At 43.7% G+C, this 16,423-nt stretch overlaps 1 long non-coding RNA gene across 8 annotated transcripts in view; it reads right to left on the bottom strand.

Annotated features, from left to right (window-relative positions):
* Positions 1 to 2,323: 2,323 nt before the first annotated feature.
* LOC104652867 (uncharacterized) overlaps positions 2,324 to 16,423 on the bottom strand; it is a 76,924-nt gene continuing 62,824 nt past the window's right edge. For 2 of the 8 annotated variants that reach the window (XR_012512434.1, XR_012512428.1), the window contains exon 3: positions 2,324 to 8,876. This is a non-coding gene — a long non-coding RNA (uncharacterized LOC104652867). The remainder of the gene's footprint in view (positions 8,877 to 16,423) is intronic. The other 6 variants (XR_012512429.1, XR_012512430.1, XR_012512435.1 and 3 more) reach the window with 6 other exon arrangements.

Here is a 16,423-nt window from a genome sequence, read left to right as displayed (position 1 = left end):
TTGTGCTGAGTGCCGTGGGAAGATCCAATCCCTTGCTCATCCCTACTGTCCGCTCACAGCCCCTGGTAGAGCACATAGCACACAGTCAATGTGACTATTGTTTTACAAACCTAGCTGAACGGATCCTATTATCCAAGTGAAGTCCAAATTCTTATGCAAATGAAACAGAACCAGTCAATCATTAGAGAATGGTCTGCGTCAGTGCTTCTCAAAATGCCTATGGTAAAGAACCAGGTTTTTATTTTCAATCTGTGGCCAACTGATGCTTTTGTAAAACACAAAATTACATGCTTGGATGCCATGGTGATGTCAAATTGCTATCAAATGTCTCAATGTTCATTCTCAACTTCGGTACTTATCTCAGCAAGGACCCATGATGGTTTGTAAACTGACACCGGTATGCAGACCACACTGGGAGGAGAACCAGTCTATATGATTCCCAAAACCTCACTATCTGAAAATCTCAGAACGATTGGGAAAAGCAATTGTCAAGTTTCATAAAGCACTAAATAATTATGATGCTAAGAATGGCTGGGTGCAGTGACTCACACTTGTAATCCCAGCACTTTGGGAGGCTGAGGTGGGTGGATCACATAAGGTCAGGAGTTCGAGATCAGCCTGACCAACATGGAGAAGCCTTGTCTCTACTAAAAATACAGAATTAGCTGGATGTTGTGGCGGGTGTCTGTAATCCCAGCTACTTGGGAAGCTGAGGTAGGAGAATTGCTTTAACTTGGGTGGCGGAGGCTGTGGTGAGCCGAGATCGCACCATTGCACTCCAGCCTGGGCAATAAGAGTGAAACTTCATCTCAAAAAAAGAAAAAAGAATATCATTTTTCAAGTGCTTCTTATTAGATGATTACAAACTCGTCTAATCCTGTATTTTCATTGAGGAGACTGGTTTGAATTGAGGAAAGCAACCAGTGCACCTCTCAGTTCTCTTTGTCCATGGCTTAAATGGAGCAAGCGCAGGAATCACTGGCAATAGAACACATGGGGCTCTAGAAGTCAGGCAGCTCTGGGTTAGTCCCTGTGCTTCTATATACCATCGATATGAATTAGGGCAAGCAACCCCCATCTCACAGAGCCTTGATTTTCTCATCTGGACATATGGACCTCTGTTACTTGTGATTACTGTTTGAGATGTATGATGGATTGCTCTGGTGTCATTGTGGTCATGAGGCAGTCGAGTGGCTTGTCATAGACTCCAGGGAGAAATAGCAGCAGAGAGAAAAGTTCTGATGAGGCTCTCAGAGTAGAAAAAGGCCTCAAAGTCTCTCTAATAAAGAACAGCTGAGGGACAATGGAAGCATGGCCTGGAAGAGAAGCAATTCAGAAGGACAACAGAGCTTCCTTCGTTTAAAAGAGCTGTTACATGGGAACAAGCATGGCCTTTTCTGGTCCTAAAGCCAAGGAAACAAAGCCAATATGAAAAAATTATAGGGAGAAAGATTTCTGTTCAAAGGAAGAAGTTTCTGGTATCCAGAGTGTTCCAAAGATGGAAGGGACTGGCTGGATCGGACTTAGCTGCTGCTGGTGTGTGAAGCCCGTGTCCTTTTGTCAGGAAGTCTGTAGTTGGTGACAGTAGCAGGAGATCAAAGATTGGGCTCAGTTGTCTCCAGGTATTTTCTGGACCTACCTCAACAACTCTAAAAATTCAAGAAGCAACTTTCTCACTGTGGGAAGAGCCTACTCAGCCTTTTGTTGGCTTAGTCATATAAGGTAGTAGAGCTAGGCAGATGTCAATAAGTCAATCAGAACTACTAAAAATGGCAGAGTGAGTGCCAAAAAAGTGGCCCTAAATCCCTTTTATTTGTCTAGCCTTGTATAGTATGTGAACCATCTTCACACATTGCCTCACCCCACTCTGGGAGGTTTTATAGATATGAATCAAAGGCTCAGAAAAGTTCCTAGTTCAGCAAAGAACTCACACCCAGAAAATTAGAGACCTGGGGCTCAAACCAAATAGTCTGATTCTCCATCCCAATCTCTTCCCACTACCTTCTCCCTGAGCTTCCATTCATCCCTTTGTGAGACTCAGTGTCCTTATCCCAGGTAATCATACCCAGCACAACACTTAGGCTGCTTGTGAAGGTCAGAGGTGCAAAAGTATTTGGAAATGCTTTGAACAATTGGAATAATTTCTTTCCTTCCTTCCCTGCCTCCCTTTCTCTCCATTCCTTCCTTCCTTCCCTCCTTCCCTCCTTCCCCCTTCCCTCCTTCCTTCCTCCCTCCCTCACTTCCTCCTTCCCTTCTTCCTTCCATTCCTTCATTCTACCTTCCCTCCTTCCTCGTCTCCCTTCCTTTCTTCTTCCTTCCTTTCTCCTTTCCTCCATCCCTCCCTTCCTCCCTCTCCCCACCTTTCTTTTTTCCTTTATTTCTTAAATGTTTACTGAACAGATTTAATGTTCCAGGAACTATGACAATTAGCTAGTATGCTAAGATGAATAATAAATAGCCTTCATCTTCAGGGATCTACCAGTCTGGCTGTGGGATACAAATATGATCAAGAGAAAATCATGAAGTGTGACAATAGTCAAAATATAAATGTGTATAAGGAAGATTGTCTAGAGGTAGGGGTGATTAATTCAGGTCGAGGAGTGGAATGGCTAGAGGAGGCTTCCCAGAGAAGGTGACATCTGAATTAATCTTGAAAGGAAGACTTGCAGCTCACCAGGCAGGCAGTATTGGAAAGGTTTGGGTCAGGAGAGAGAGGCTACTTCAGGAAAAGGAAGGAACATTCACTAAACCATGAAGATTTAGAACAGCATGGTGTATTCAGGGGCCTGGAAGTAGTGCAGTAGAACTGGGGGTCAGGTAAGAACCAGGAGTGGTGAGAGGCAGGACTAGAGAGGCCAGTGGCAGTGGGGAGACAATGCCAGCTTACAGAGCTGTGATTTTATCTTGAGTGAAATGAGGAGTTTCTAAAGTGATTCAGTCAGAGGAGAGACATAGTAGGGGTTTTAGGAGTAGTACTTGGGTATAGAGCATAGAATAGATAAGAGGGGAGAGACTTGTGATTCTCTTTCCTCCTATTCCATGCCCTAGATACATCCTCAGCACTATTCTGCCCTGTTGTTGCAGACTGCTTCTTCTGGGCTCCCTTGAGCTAGGCTCTGGGTCCATCCAATGGGAAATACCAACAGCGGGAAGGCGGGTAGAGGGTGCATTGTGTGATTTCTCCCTGCTCTGTCCCTGTTGCCACATGACCTCTCTGGCTATGCACCACTGGGCAGCCCTTCCTCCACAGTTCCAGTTCTCACTGGGCTTCAATATCTGTTTCTTCCCCTTGTCCCTTTGGTTATAGACGTGATAATAGCTTCCAACCGTTGCTAATCTCTAGGTGCCTCAACATCCCTTGTTTATTTCATTAACCCTGCCCCACCTCTCTAAGCAGTTTCTTCATTAATGTTTCTTCATTTGAACCATGTGAGGTGAATTCTGCTTCCTGCCATTTCCCTACAGGTCATGGTCAAGGTTGGATAGAAGCCTGGAGAGAGGCAGAATCATTGCAGTAACCTGAGAGTGCAACACAGAGGTAGTAGGGGTGAAAAAGAGGCAGCAGAGTGCAGAGTCTTTCCAAAGAAGAGACAACAGATCCTGATTTCAGCTTCTGCGAGGTTTGCAGGAGAGAGAAGGTCCTGAGAGGTTTCTAACTTGGTGGGACATTCCCCAAAATGGAGAATTCAGGAGATGAAGCAGGTTCTGGTGGACTGATGAGATTAATTTTGAGCACCTGAGTTTCAGGCACCTTTGGGCCATGAGTAAATGTCCAGGAGGCAAATGGATCAGAGGATCTGGTGTAAAGATTTAGCCAAACCACCAACACACAGAGCTAATAGCTAAGGTTCATGGACAACGGAGAAGTGCACTGAACTTGCCACAAACGCATCCCCTTGGTTCCATATTAATAATTATTGATATGAAAATAAGCAGAGTTATAATGACCCAAGATTTCACAGAAGACTCTGTTCAGAAGCGCCTGTTTTGTGCCACGATTAGTTACTCGCCTCTTAAAGACGTAGGGGTTTGTTTTTCAAATCCATGATTTTCCCTGGTGTTCCATTTAGTCATTCCTATTTTTCACCACCAGATTGTTTGCTGGGGAAAAGAACAAAAACAGCAACAGATGTCTTTGTTTTGGGGTTTTGCAAAACTCCCTGGTTAAGATAACACTTTCAATTAAAGAAATTATATCATCCAAATACCATATGTCTATAAGCCTGCAATTGCAAAAATCACCTGCTTTCTGAAATTGTTTGAAGAGTCTCTTTAATCACCACTCAATAGCTTAGTTGAGCATCTAAATAGGTCCCTCTCTTCTTTCCTGTGGATTCGGAAAACTTCAGTTCAGAAAGCTGGTCAAGAGTCAAGAGGGGGGTCTTCTGATTTGTTCTCAGAGCTCTGCAGACACTCATCACCAAGTTTTGAGTCTTCATGTGCACCTCCCCCGACACATACACACACGTATGTGTATGCCAAATCCTAATGAACCATGAATAAAACAGGCTACACACGAACAGGTGTGTGCAGCCTATGTTTTATTCATTGTTCATTAGGGCCTGGCATATTTTAGACACTTACCAAACAACCGTGGAATAAATCAACTAATTTCTTCTTTCCTTTCTTCCTCTCTTTCTTTCTTCTATAGCTTCACATTTCCTGAAAGACTTCTGTGCCACGTGGTTGCTAAGCACTGAGAACACAAAGATAATTAAGCAGATTCCCTGTCCTCAGCACACCCATAGTCTAGTACAGAGATTATTAAGTAGAAGGAGAATGCTAATTCCAGGAAGAATAAGAACTTCTTAAGGGAAAGAACCAGCCTTCATTCCCTTTGTGGTCCCTTTTTGCACAGTGCCAGGAACTCTATAGACATTCGGTGAATGTTTGCTGAATGAAATGTTTGTTGAATGAAGTATGCCTTACCCAGATAAGCAAGCCCTATGCTGCAGAAGCACAGGAAAATCATGCTAAAAATCTGAGTGGGAGCGAACAGAGGAGGATTCATTGAGCAGGTGGTATTGCCCTGAGAGCTGAAAAGGACTGGGGGAAGGCAGGAGAGCAGGGCCTGCTGGGCTGGAGGAAGCACTTCCATCAAAGCACAGAGCTGTGACTGTGCGTAGGAAGACACCATGAACCGTGAGTGATCCAATTTGGCCACTACATCAGGTGGGAGGAGGACATGTGAGCTGAGCCCCAATGTAGAGAGGTTTTAAGGCCTGCTTTGAAGAGCAGGCTTTGTGAGACGTTGGGGGAACAGTGCAGGCTGTGACAAACATGAGGTGGCATCTAGTCCAACTCAAGCCTGCTGTGATAGACTCACACACCCTGTCCTGTGTTGTGAACATTAGTTAAGAGTCTGATTTTTCTTATTTGCCTGCAGTCAATTTCAGAGTGGGAATTTGAATTTGGTATTTATGGAATATGCAGCTGGATATTTTTCTGCCCATCCAGATCCACTCTCTGCACTTTTCTATACAGCTCTGTGCCCCTGGAAACTGACCAGGGGCAGAACATCAGGGGCTCCCTTGTCCCCAGTCTCCAGTTGGTTTTGGCCAATGGGTGCCACCAGCAGGAGATCAGAACTAAAAGGAGAGTGAGGTTAGGGTATTTCCTCTCCTGGCTCCTTTTCTGTCAGGTTGCAGTGGGTTAGCTGCATTTCTTTACTAAAGGCCACAGCTCTTGAAAGGCTACAACCCTATCTATGTGGCTACTTCCTCCTGGTTCCATGACCATGCTTTCACCCTTACCCTTTCAGGCCCGGGGAAGACAACAGTGCCCTTCTGTTGGTAGCTGTCAGATCTCGCATAATCCTTCATTTCTTTCTCTATGCCTGTAACTCTTTCAACAACTATTCACCTCAAACTATCTGGTTTGAGTGTTCTAAGACTTATCTGAGCACCTTGCATATACCAAGTACACTCTAAAGTGCTTTTCATACATTTATTAACGTAATCCTCTCAAAGTATCAAAATTTGAATTTCAAAAATTTTAGGTAATTGGTAAAGACCATCTTCTACAAGTTGGGATACTCCCATTTTAGAATAGTTTCTAGCACATGATAGCTCCTTGACTGAATGTATGCGTGAACACAAGATTGTGCATACTAAATACTAACATGAGTGCTAGAGATCACAAGAGCTTTTGGAATTCAGTGGTAGTAGGAGTAGCATTGGAGTCAGAAAAGCAAAAGCAAAGTCCTAACTCTACTACTGACCACTTCTCTGAGCCTTAATTCCTTACGTGGAAATTTGCATGACAATTCCTACTACATAAGGTGATTGTAAGAATTAAACAAGATAATACTCCTACAGTACCCAGGATAGAACAGGTGCTTTATAAATGGTAGGCTTAGTTACACACACTCTGATTAATAGTCACAACAGTGTTGAAAACCCACATGGACAGACAGCCTCAATGAACTATTCTTTTCTTCTCTACTCTAAATTATTGCTCCAAAACACAAATACATACAAACATTCATGCAATTCCTTGTTAGAGAAATTAAATTGCCAGTGCTTGAGGCTTCCTGTTCATACTGTTCCTGTTTCTCTCACTTGGCCATGTCAAAAGCTTCATGGTTGGGCCAGACACGGTGGATCATGCTTGTAATCCAGCACTTTGGGAGGCCAACGCGGATGGATCACTTGAGGTCAGGAGTTTGAGACCAGCCTGGCCAACATAGTGAAACCCAGCCTCTAATAAAAATATGAAAATTAGCTGGGTATGGTGGCAGACACCTGTAATCCCAGCTAATCAAGAAGCTAAGGCAGAAGAATCACTTGAACCTCAGAGACAGACTGTATTAGTCTGTTTCCACATTCCTTATAAAGACATACCCGAGACTGGGAAGAAAAAGAGGTTTAATTGGACTTACAGTTCCACATGGCTGAGGAGGCCTCAGAATCATGCATGGCAGGAGGTGAAAGGCACTTCTTACATGGTGGCAGAAAGAGAAAAAGAAGATGAAGCAAAATCAGAAACCCCTGATAAACGCATCCGATCCATGAGACTTAGTCACTATCATGAGAATAGCACGGAAAGACTGGCCCCCATGATTCAGTTACCTCCCCTTGGGTCCCTTCCACAACATGTGGGAATTTTGAGAGACACAATTCAAGTTGAGATTTGAATGGGGACACAGCCAAACCATATCACGGAAGTTGCAGTGAGCCGAGATCATACCACTGCATTCCAGCCTGGGCAAGAGAGCAAGACTCCAGCTAAAAAAACAAAAAAGGAAAAAGACATATTTGAAAGCCACCGTGTACCAGTCACCAGTCACTTTCATATTCTCTCATATTTCATTTTCACAAGAACACACAACACATAGAATTCCTGTCTATTTGATGAACTTGGTGAAGTTCAGAGACACTAAGTACTTTGCTCAAGGTCATACAGCTCGTACGGAGTGCAATCAGGATTTCAGCTCAGATGTTCCAGTGCCCGAGTCATATTCAGCCTTCCCCATGCCTTGCTGTGGGGTCTAAGCCACCTCCCGCAGCCAGGTGGATTCCCCCATCTTTCACTTCACTGGATGCTTATATGCCTTCCTTTTTAAGCTCAAACATTCTTCAACTGGAAGCAGCCAACCATTCCAAGACACATGATAATTACTCACTTAGGAGTGAGCCACAGGTCTTTCCTGCTTGGCTTTGACAGCTCTTCTCTTCTAATTGTTTCCAGGGGAGAAACTGCACATTAACAAAATTCCAATAAGAATACAGTGGTGACAAAGCAGGGAGAAAGCACAAACAATAGGAGGAAATGTTGAAAGATTCCCTTTCATCTCCTAACGGCAGTCTGAGGCTGGACACGTCCACTCCTGGGAATAGAAACCAAGGGCAAAAGTCCCTCGCGATGAGCCCACATTTTAGGAGTGCACGGTTACTTTTCCTTCCGTTTTTTAAAAATATTTTTCTAACCAGGTCTCCGGAATTGAATATAAACACTGCCAGTGTTGTTTCATCCTTTCCAAACAGCATTCCACTCCCCAGCTGCTAACGCCCCTGTTGAGAACTTGAGTGTCTAGATAAATGGGCCCATGCCTTTGAAATCTTGGGAAAGAGAGGACATGACAAAACACACAAGCTCTTTTCTGATTCTGCTTCTATCCTCGGAGTGCCTCTGTGAGAGCAAGCCTGACGGGAAAATAGGACAGAAACTCGGATTTGATCTTCACTTACCCTGGAGCCTCGGCTGTGCTTAGAAAAGGACGCGATGAGAAGAAAGTGAAATTGGACGGAAAGCCTTGCTTTTGAGTCCTGGCTCCCGCATGTATCAGCAAATGACTCAACATGTCTGAGCCTCAGTGTCTTCACAATGCTGTGGGGACAACATCTACCCCTCACGGCCATTGCGAGGGTTCAAAAGATACTCTGTCCCCGTGGTATGGTGCCCAAGCTGGTCTCTTTGGGGCTCAGGCTGGCACTGGTTGATGGATGTGGCCACCCGATCCCTACCCCTGCAGGCTTTTCTAAGAGGAGATGGAAGCTTCCGTGTGAGCACTTTGAAGCAGCTGCCTACTGATCTGAAGCCTCCTCAAGCGGAGCTCTTAGGATGCATAACTTCACTCAGAGACAGAGGTTTCACAGTACAAAATCTTCAACAACTCCGTGTGTTCGCCACTCTCTTCTTCATTTTTATTTATTGTTTTAAAAAGGGAATTACCACACAGAAGGCAGGGACAGAGAGGAATGGGGAAAGGAGGAGCCAGTGTGCAGACAGGAGCTGGGGAGACCAGTCTGGCTAATGAGTTGGTTGAGCCTATCTTATCAGAAGATCCTTGTAGAAGGATTGTTGAACAACATGGGATCAGACAAATAGCAGTACGGCAGCCAGGCAGACAGAGAAGAGCCAGAGCCCCACATAGCCTAAAAAAGAGCAAAAAGCAGTTTATTTATTTATGTAACAATTTTTTTTTTTTAGTACCAACTACATACCAGATGCCAAGCTAGCTAGAGACGGCGTATGTATCTCTGAGTGAGACTAAAAGGACCCCGGTTTTCCTAGAGCTTATATTTTTGTTGGTCTGGAATCAAGTAGTTAGTAGTTGTGTACCCTCAAGCCTGTCATTCTACCACATGGAACCTCAGTTTTCTCAGTTTACTTCCGGGATTTGAAGGGTTAAATGAAAAAGAATACATAACATGGGACATGGCAGAATAAAATGAGAATAATACCCACCACCAGGGCTGACACCATAGGTGTTCCTGAAGGACTTATGATTCTTTGAAGATTGTTTATCATTCATTAAGAAGAGAATGTACTGGATGAGCGAAGAGCTCAGAAGACAGGCACGGCAGCTCTAGGACCTGGAGTTGCGCAGGGCACACCCTCACAAGCACACCTGGCGCCCCCGGATGGCAGTATCCTAGTGTACACTCCACTCAGCTCAGCAGAAACAAGTCCTATGATCATCTCAATCCACCCTCCATGGAAGACAAATAGCCATGTGCGGCTCATTCCTCCCCCGCAGGCAGTTTATCTAACTCTCTTCCAGCCACATACATTGCTCTGTCTCAGAACTCTTGAAATATTTCTCTTATTTCCAGTGATACTTAATCTCCTTTGAATGCTGGTGGACTAAGTTTCTGTTCAACCGGCCAAACCATACCATAACCCAGCTCAGTTTACTTCCGGGATTTGAAGGGTTAAATGAAAAAGAATACGTAACATGGGACATGGCAGGCAGGACTCACTTAACAGGAGCTGGTCCTCATAATCTCCATCACCCTCACCGCAAAGCTGCTGGAGAAGTAAATGAGGTGATACGGAGAGCGGGTGGTATCCAGACAATGCTCTATAGATCGCAGTGAGAATTATTATTGTCCATTTTATCAGTGGCAGCAGCAACAAAGGCCAAACAATCAGCAAACTAGAGAGCTAAGGGTCTGAAACTACAGAACAAACTAAGGAAAACAGAGTAAAGGATGACCAGAAACACCCCATGGTTTGCAACCATCTGGACAAAGACACGCCTGCCCCTCTGGTCCTGCACAGATTCAAAAGGAAACCCTTCCCTCTCCCCCATTCTCTCCTACCTCCCCAGTCCCCACCCCAGCTTCCGCCACCCAGCCAACATTATTTTCTGGGCCCCTTTAATTTGGAGGCTTTTAGGGCCATATCCTGCCATCAATTTGGGGGCTGACTTCAATGAACGTTCTGTGCAGGGCGGGAGAGGGGCAGGATACAGCTTTCTCCTGGCGGGCTCTGATACAATAGGGTTTTCTACTGAGATCAATGGATTAATTGCAAACGCTCCATTTGGGGCCATAAGGAGGTGCATTGTTTTCCCACAGTCGGCTGGCTGTCAGGGCTTGGCTTGCCAAACCTCATTTTTGAAAAGTCAGGGAAAACAATTTTGTGAGAAAGGGGTAGGGGTGGAGGGGTACAGCACAGTAATTTTGATCATTTCCCTAAAGGTCAATAACAATTATAGCGAAAATTCAGAAGGCACATTTGTTCTCTGACTGAGGCCCTGTCTGGAAAATTAAATCCCGAAACAATTTGCTGTCTCTCTTCCAGTCCTCCCCTCCTCCACAAGGCTCTCTCTCCACCAACGCCCCAGCCCACTCCTAACTGCCCCATCCTCTGGCTCCTCCTCCTACGTCAGAAACTCTCTCCCCTGGAAACAGCCTTCTAGGTTGAGAAGGAGAAGCGACCAGGGAATTCCCTTCCTTTCCCCTGGGAAGTTGAGATGGGTACAGTGGCATCATTCCTTTCTTCCTGGAGTTGTGGAAGTGTTTACCTGGCGTGATGGAAATGGCCTGGGCATAGGGAAATCAAAGTCCTACATCTAATGACTAATAGCTGATACTTGGGAAAATTCAACTCTCTGAACATCCACAGTATCATCTGTAAAATGGGAAGAGTAATCCGGACCTTGTGAGATGACTGTGAAGATGAAATGAGAAGATTGAGATGTCATCTGAACTGGCACACTGCACACCATCAAGACCACATCTGTTGGCCTGACATGCAAAGTCCTCCAGCCTTATTTCCGACTCCTTCCTCCCTCCCTCTTTTCTGTGCATAACCTGTCCTTTCTCTATCCTAGCCACTGTTCTAACTCCCAACTCCGAAATGCATGTGACACCCTACCCATCCTAAGTTTAACTGTCAACTTCTCCAGAAAGTTGAATTCTTTCAGCTACGATGAATTCCCTCCTCGACACTTAGCACCTTGCTTCTTCCGTGCCTTCAACACTCCATATTCTACTTAGCTGTAGTTCTCCCAATCACACACTGATTCATCGAACACTTAGAATTGTAATTCAGAGCCCAGCCCTGGGGTCAAGAGTGCCTGAATTTGAAACTCAACTCTACTTCTTGCTTGCTGTGGGATCTTGGCCTTTCTGTGCCTCAGTTTCCTCATTTGTAAAATGGGAATAATAATTATAACTGTCTCAGAGGTCGTTAATATGAGATAATATATGTAAAATCCTTCGAAGAATGCTTGGTACATTGTAAGTGCTCAGCAATATTGGGCAGTATTATTATTAAATACCTACCTAGTCTGTTTCAGGGTCTAAGAATACAATGATGGATAAGACAGGCTTTTCTTCAAAAAATATTTCTTAAGTGGCTTCTATATGCCAGGGATTTCTACTACTTCTAGGGTGAAGTAAAAAGGAGTGGAGATGGATAATAAACAGGAAAAATAGATAAGAAAAATATCATCTTGTAAAAAGTGCTACATTTCTAATTACAGTAGATTTAAGTGATGGAGCATACGTGAAGGGCTTTTTTAGACAGAATGCTGAGAAAGCCTCTTTGAGGAGGTGGCTTTTAGGCTACACGGACTAACCCTTAGCTCCCACTTCCTGTAAAGGTGAGCAAGAGCTCCTGCAAGGGAGTGGTATAAGTGCTGGCTAGGCACGTAGGGATCGTGATGTGAATAGAATCAGGTAATATCTTCACTGGAGAGCAAACACCCTTGTATTCTCTGGAAGGAGCTGAAAAGTATGAGTGCCACAGCTTCGGAGCCAGGTGAAGTTGGATTTGTGTCCTAGTGGTACAACTCCCCAGTCTTTGAGCCTCACATTTCTCTTCTATACAGTGGAGCCAATGACACTTCTTTCCTGTATGTTAGAAATACCACATAAGAAGATGTAGGTAAAGTGATTTTACAAGGTAGGAATTCCATGAATATTAACTCCCCGCCCCACCACATCAGAGATCCCTGAGGCTGAGAACTGCATTTCTGTACCCATTACTATATTAAAAACCTAAAGAAAAAAATGAAATATTCTACTGACTACTTGTTCATTTCCCACTGAAATGCCATAAAATATTTTTTCAAGGGAAATAAAATAGGAGGAAAAGGAAGGGCCCTTTAAAAAAAAATTATCTCTTCTCCCTTGCCCTAAAAAAAAAAAATGGTTTCTAGAACATCAAAAGCTCCTCAAAGAATCAACAATATTTTTTGATGATGGAAGTATGAATAATCAAACATATGGATTGCATTTCCTTAAATTATGTAGTACCTAAAAACTAGAAGGGAAAAGAGGGTGCTGATAAAAATGTTTTTCACATTTTATTAAAACCTCAAGTTCTGAGAAATACTTTTATGACTATTACACACACACACACACACACACACACACACACAAAGAGTCACAGACACACACATATACACACATTTTTCATTATCCAACTTTCAAGAAAAAAAAAATGATCACAATGAGCATTTTCTTCCTGTTCAAAGTGTTGTCCTGGCCAGCTCTAATTCTCCAGCACCAGCCTCGTTCATAGAAATTAGGGGACCATAAATTGGTTTGACTCTCAAGCTCTGCTAACATCCCAGTTGTGTGGCCTTATGCAAATCACTTAAATTCTCCAAGCTTGGGCTTTCTCTATTGTAAACAGGAAGAATAGTCCAGACTTCACAAATGGTGGTGAGAATCAAATAGAATGAGAGACCCTGTGTGAACATACCTTGTAAATTGCAATGTCAAGTTCATGTGAGAGATGGAAATGCCTCCAGGATGCTATCCCTGCCTGGACAGCGGTGCTGGCAATGGTTAAAGAGGCCAGCCGCCCACCTTCAAACTCCCACTCTGCCTAGTGTAAGATGTATGTTTCTGGGCAGATAACTAAGCTACTCTATGCCCATTTACTTATTTGCAAAATGAGTTATTGATAACAATAATGGTACCTACATCACACAGTGGTAATGAGGATTAAATAAGTAAATATTTAAAAGTAGTTAGGATAATGTCAGTGTTTGTTCTGAAGGAGTGAATATGAGAAGAAATGAAGGAAGGGAGGGAGGGAGGAAGAGGGAGGGGAAGAAGGGAGACAGGAAAGAAATGTCCCACTAGAGATCTCCTGTGCTGGAAATTCAACCATTTAGTCCTTGGTATTGAGTATTATCTTTTCCAAGACTCCTTTCCGAAAATGCAAATGCTCATAAAAGTCATGACATAGCAATTCAAATTTAATGTGTATTTATTGAGCAAGTACTGTGTGCAAGGCAGCGTGTTGTGTCATTTAATTAGAGAATTAATTAAATGAGAATCTGCTGACCTTTATAATGTCCTCGTACAACCTGAACTTCATCATCCTTTCGGATGGGCATGGATCGCACGTTGTACGTCTGTCTCAGCTCTTTGGAAAGAGGGGAGGACACAATCTTCCTGCGGATGTGGGAAGGTGCATTGAAATGCCTTTTGCGATTCTTGCTTCGGTCGGAAGTCACAAAGGGATTGAACTTCATTTTGGCAGCTCCCGCTTAGTTGATGGCCGCAAAAGGGAAGAGAGGTTTTTTTTTTTTGTTTTTTGTTTTTTTTTAATGTGCTAAGATTTTTATTCAAATGACACTTCTATTTAATGTTTTAATACAGTTGTGCGTGAAATCAAATTCCAATTTTTTAAAATTGGTTTTTTGAATCACTGATCATTTCCTATAAATCATGTATTCAGGTCTCTGTGTTACTGTGAGTGATGTCAGATTCTTGGTCTACTGTTGATGATACCAAACACATGCACCCCTTGGAGAGTGGGAGTGGGGAAGGTGACACTTGGAACCGAGAGGAAAAGGGGAGACAGAGGGAGAGAAAGAGACAGAAGAGCCATTTCCCCTGCAGTGGCTTTGGCATTGCACAGACTTGGGTCCATATGTTGGTTCTGCCAGTTATGAACTCTATGACCTTGGACAGGCATTCGCCTGTTTTTTTAAAAGTTTTACCTTTGAAAAAAATCAGGATAATGACAGTTAGATTGCTGTGGGGATAAAATGAGATAACTGTGTACACATCTAATTTTTCTCCTCCCTACTCCACATTTTCGTGACATGCCTCCCTTGACTTCTATGCACTGGTTAGAAAGAAATTGCTAACGGCAGCAGCTAGGGGATTAAAGTCAGAACTCTCTGAAGAGGAAATCAGTTTGCCATTTTCTCTGTTCAGTAAAAGGCAATTTTGTGAAGAGCATGCTCCTCTAACTCATAGGAAGGCATTTCCTCCCCGTGACATCTCCAATCAATTTTAGCCGGCAATAACCAAGTGACTAACTCTTCCTCTAGGGGCAAAGAGCCAGACCTGGTGTTCAACTTCTCCCTTGCCTCCCAACTGCAGAGATGATTCTTGCTGGATACTGGTCCTTGGAGGAAATGGGAGAGAAATTCAGCTTCAGCGTTACCAGTTCAACTGACAAAGGAGGCAGGGTAAAAACTAAGCAAGACAGACAGACTATAAACCCCTCTTCCTGGATCCTGGCAGATGCCAAAGGAAGACTCCGTGAGTGAATAATTCTGCAGCCTGGAGCCCAAAGGCTGTAGCCGGAGGTCGGTGCCAAGAAGGCAGTGGGTGCAGGAGAGGTGGGCGGCTCCTGGGCCGGCCTCAACCGGATGGAAGACAGCTCAGTGTGAGTCAGGGACTGGGCCTCTGCTCCAAGGGCCTCCTGCAGGCCACGTTCATTGAGATGGGCCTCCCACGAAGTGAGCTTTCCCCTGCAGAGACTCAGGTGGCCTTTGTTGGGATAGTGTGTCATCAGTAGGCATTGCATGGGGATGATAGAAAAGTCCTGTGGTTCAAGCACAAGTCTGCACAAAAACAGAATACATAGTCAAGGCCGCAGGTATCAGGTCTGTGCCCAGGTTGTGGGATGCCGAACTCCCACGCTGAAAATGACAAGAGCTGCTATTTACTGAGAGCACACTTGGTCCCATCACTGCGCAAACTGCACGCCAGCTCCAAAGCCCTTATGTGCAATTACTAAACATTTTGATCTCCAGAGTGTACAGGAAAGCTAGGAGAATATTAGGCAAGCCAGTTCTCCTCTCACTACCTCAGTTTCTCCATTGCAAAATTGGGATGATATCTGCCTACATTACAGGTTATTTTGAGAACTGCAGCCCAGCAATTCAAAACCCAGACTGTTGAGTCAAAAAGATCTGGGTTCGAGTTCTGGACAGAGCTAGGGCTCTGCCTCTGATTTGCTGTGTGAGCTTGGACAAATTTCTTAGCCTCTGTGAGCTTCAGTTTTCTCAAGTTATGTGGATCGTTAAGAGAACTAAACTCAAAGGGTTATGACAAAGATTAAATGAGATAACATATGAACCTGCTTCCTCATCTGTAAACCAGTGAAAATAATACACATTTTTCTCACTGTTGTGAAGAGTAAATAACATTTTAAGATGGCTTATTAATATATTTCATATTCAGTAGGTTCACGGTTATTATTACTATTGCCATCAAACAAGCCATTATATGAAAAATTATTAGTAAATTTTAAGGGACTGTTTTTGATAAAAGCATATTGTTTGCCATGCTTAAGGCTGTAAATGTGGTAATTAGTATTTTGATTATAACTGCCATTCTCCTTGTATACTAGAATCTCCATATAGAGGAAGGGAGCAAAAAACTCACTTGATCTCTGTGAGTTCCTTTTCAGAAGTTTAGGTTACATTAGGATTTTTGACCTCAGACCTGTGGACTCAAAAAGTCTGGGAAGTAGTAAAGGCAATAAGAGAGGGGTACCTAGAGATATTTTCAATATTCCAAAAGGTATGGGAAATCATATAGTTGTCAATAATGTGACCTCCACAGACTTCCTGGAAGACCAAGTTTCTTGATACTTCAGGTTGAAATTGTAGTGGCTTGGCATGGCACTACGAGTTAACTACTGTTCCCTAGACCCTATATCCAGCTGAAGTGTGGGTGATAGACAAGCTCTGTTAGTACCATGAGACTCTGGACCCAGAGTCCCTGGCTCCCCACTTATCAACTGTGTAAACGGAGGCAGGATTTATAACCTCTCTGTGCCTCAGTCTCTTTATCTGACAATACTGGATAACAGTATCGCTTCCGCATGGAGCTATCATAAAAAGCCAGATACGTAAAGCAGTTAGGACAGTGCCTGGTTCACAGTAATCACTCCATATGATGAACTCAGTTGTCATTGTCATTGCTATCAG

This window comes from Saimiri boliviensis, chromosome 11 (genome assembly GCF_048565385.1).
Source record: "Saimiri boliviensis isolate mSaiBol1 chromosome 11, mSaiBol1.pri, whole genome shotgun sequence".
Classification (NCBI taxonomy): Eukaryota; Metazoa; Chordata; class Mammalia; order Primates; family Cebidae; genus Saimiri; species Saimiri boliviensis.
This window is presented reverse-complemented; position numbering and strand designations above follow the sequence as displayed.